A 3,882-nucleotide genomic window follows, 5' to 3' on the forward strand; every position below is an offset into this window, starting at 1 on the left:
CACAGGGTGAGGAGCTTAGCATTATTTGCTGGTGTCCCTGTCTCTCTGGTTTGGTTCATCATTGGTCTTCCAGCAGGGCAAGCAGTGACTGTGCAGATTGCTAGTGAAGAGCAGAAAATAGCTGCATTGCTGACACCAGCAGCCTCCTCTAAGGGTGACCTTTAAGGAGTGAGACCAAGGGCTTGAAAACAGAAAACTTGGGACATTTACAGACCTGAGGAGTAAGTTTAAATGTTCTGCATATTTAAGTCAAGGTATGAAATGGTCTGAGGGCAAAGCAGAAAGATTCCAGAGGCTGCAATCATCTGCCTCAGTTGTGGTATGTCAACTCATTCTCTTTCCTGGCTCTGTTTCTTTACAGATCTGTATGAATTGATAAGTTATCAGCCTTTAGTAAACCCTCCCTGCATCCATGTCTCTCTCATTTATACATCATTTGTCTTGCTGAGTCCCCTGTGTTTTGTGTGAGAGTTGCTTTATTTATTGTGAGCCAATAATGCCTTGGATGGTGTGTGCACTGGCAGGTTATCTTGTTGAACCATTCAATTAAATATGATAATGCTGAGCACACTGACACAGTTAAACACTCAGGTGAATGAGCAATTCACTGTGAAGTGCAGAAATATTTAAAGTCATCTGTGTGCCTTCAAGCAATCTGTTTTATGTACAAGAACACTCCAGGAATCACAGAACCATACATGTCTGAAGAGATAAAAATATGGCAACTTTCAAAGCACAGCTCTCATGGCCCCAAACTGTGGCAACTTAAAAGACTTAAACTCCCCCTCCCCAAAGACAGGAGTGCAGCACCCTGCTTACTGTGCAAGTAAGAGGCACAAGAGGGAGATGCTCCAGTCTGCTGAGGTCATAGTATAGAATCATGGCATGGTTGGAGTTGGAAAGAACCTTAAAGATCATCCAGTTCCAACCCCACTGCAATGGGCAGGGACAGATCCCACTAGACCTGCTTGCTGAAGGCATCCACAACCTTCCCTGAGCAACCTGTTCCTCACCACCCTCACTGGCAAGAATTTCTCCTTGGTCTCCTGTCTACGTCTCCCCTCCCCCAGCTCACAGCCATTGTCCCTCATCTTGTCACCACAAGCTCTTTCTAAACAGTGCCTTCCCAGCTCCCCTGGAGCCCCTTCAGGTACTGGAAGCCTGCTCTAAGGTCTCCCCAGAGCCTTCTCTTCTCCAGGCTGAACAGCCCCAATATGAATCAGCAAAGGTGTTTTGGCCTCTAAATACTTTCATTCTGGAGTGAAGCCAGATGAGACCCAGCTGCCATAGAATCATGGAATTGCTTCACTTGGAAAAGGCCTCTAAGATCCAACCATTGACCACTGACCCCTGTCCCAACAGGACCCTGCATTTCTGGAGAACCCCCCTCTGCAATGGGCTACTGAACATTTCTCTCTGAGACACAGAAATACATCCTCAGGGAAAACCTTTGCAGCTAAACCCTCCACTGGTGCCAGTACCTGTGAAACCTGAAGAGAAGCTGGTGTGATGTGCTCTGTATGGAGGGTTTCAACTGCTCATAACTGAATCACATCAAGCCCAGTTTTCTGCAGAGCACTCAAAAGCTCTTCTCCTTGGTGCTGCTTTCCTGCCAGAGGCAAACTTTCCTCCCCCAGCTGTTTTGGATCTGCAGTGATCTTGAGAACGAAGTCTTTGCTCAGTCCTTATATGCTTGAAGAGCCTGAGCTGCTTTCTCCTTTAAACTTTAGAACAGAATGTGAAAGCCACAGCCGGTGTCAAACATATAATAATGAAAAATGTCCTGAATGAAGTCCAAGACATATTGGGCAAAAATAAAAGTTTGTCCATTTCAAGCTGAGTTGAAAGCTTCAAGAATTATTGAACCCTGATGCCATCAGGTTAGAACACAAGCCATGATTCAATCTGATCCTCAGCTATTACCTCTATTGCTATTGATCCTTTTACTGCTGGAGGAGTGCTGGGTGGAATTCAGTTGGCAGATGGTCACCAGGCATTCCAGGTAGGAGGGCACCAAACCCATTGGCTCCTCAGCTGCTGCTGCGGAGGGTGAGATACCCCTAAGAGCTTACAAAGATCCTGTTTAAAATGGGACACAGGTTATAATTTTGCTTAAAACTTAGAAGTCCAGTTCTCAAAAAGGAGTCACTCAAAGGTGCAAAGCCTGTGATTATTTGGTGAGTTTCCTGAGAAGCAAGGGAAGTCTCTGCTGCTAACATTACACAAGAAAGGGAAGATGATGTTCCTGGCCATGCCTTGCTGAAATGCTTTGCTCAAGTCTCATGTTCACAGTGAGGTAGGAGCCTATGGCTAGATGTGAGGAGGAGGTTCTTCCCCATGAGAGTGGTGAGACCCTGGAATGTGTTGTCCAGGGAGGTGGTCGAGGCCCCGTCCCTGGGGGTGTTTAAGAGCAGGCTGGATGAGGCTCTGTCCAGCCTGATCTAGTGTGGGGTGTCCCTGCCCATGGCAGGGGGGTTGGAACTAGATGATCTGTGTGGTCCCTTCCAACCCTGAATGAAACTATGAAACTATGAAACTGTGAAATATCTCCAGCTTTCAGCTCTCACCCATCCCTGCTTGCCTCACCATGTCACTTTAGAGGACATTTGCCAGTGCCTCAGAGAGAGGCAAGAGAGCTTCATCTTCATCCAGCATCTCAAGGCAAACTCTTGACAGAGGAGAAAGAATCCCCTCACTTTCACACTGCTTCTAAGGTTCTGAAGCAGGTGTATTTGTTTTCCTAACCTTTTAGTGCTTATGATGGCAAACAGCTTTTCTTCTGCTATAATATAATCCACTTTTGACCATTGGGCCATGTGTGAATGTTTCTGTGACACTGTAGATTTTCTGCACTCCTCTTTCAACAGCTCTTGTTTCCCTGCAGTCGCTCTGAGTAATGCAGAACCTGTGAGGAACCCTGGGCGAAGCATCTGCTCTTGCTTGGATCTGAAGGTGGTGCTGCTCTCCAGGAATGTGCTGACATCATTCTCTTCAGATGTGACCCTGCAGGAGGAGGATGGGGACAGGTTTCACATGCTGAAAGGGGAAACAACTTTGCAAAGAGTTTTGAGCAGAGGAAGCTTTCTTGAGGTGCTGAGGACAAAGCAGTAAAGAAGAGAGTTAACCAAACTGCTGCATAAGTAAATGCCTCACACAGCAGAGGCACAAAGGCTGTGTTGGGACACTTCTGCTTCTTATTCCCAAGATTTCTGCAGCTGCTTTCAAATGTCTCTGCTATTCAGAGCAGTTTGGGGCCCTACAGCACAGGAATGACATCATTTAGTGCTGTAGCACTTGCCCCATGCAGAAAGGCTGAGGGAGTTCAGCTCAGCTTCTCCAGTGCTAGGCAGAGGGAGCTTCAGCAGCCCCCAGACTGCCTACAGGGTGGTAACTGAGGAGATTGAGGCAGAGTCTTCACAGCAGCACATGAGCTGGAAGATGAGAGGCAAGAACTTAAATTGAAATGAGAGAGGACATGAGGAGAAACTTTTCCACCACGGAGAGGACAAAATACCAGAGCAGACTGACTGGAGAGAGAGAGGCAAACTCCATCCTTGGGGGTCTTCACAGCCTGGCAGGACACAGACCTGAGCAGAGCTGACCCTGCTGTGAGCTAAAGGCTGAGTGAGAGATCTCCTCAGGTCTCTTCCAACCTGAATCTTTTGTCTTACTTCTCCCTTCTCTTTTTCCTTCTCTCCACACTGCAGCCCATGGACAGCTCAGATGCACAATGAGACTGACGAGCTGGACACGTGCATACCAAGAATGTGGTTTCCCTGGCAACAGTAACCACATAAAAGGTCTCAGAACTTTCTCATGGGATGTTTCAGTTTTTCAGATGAAATGAACCCAGGCTGAGATCTACCTGGCTGGGGAGCAGCT

The sequence above is a fragment of the Melanerpes formicivorus genome, unplaced genomic scaffold (assembly GCF_026170545.1).
Source record: "Melanerpes formicivorus ecotype bairdi unplaced genomic scaffold, bMelFor1.0.p_v2 SCAF_50, whole genome shotgun sequence".
Classification (NCBI taxonomy): domain Eukaryota; kingdom Metazoa; phylum Chordata; class Aves; order Piciformes; family Picidae; genus Melanerpes; species Melanerpes formicivorus.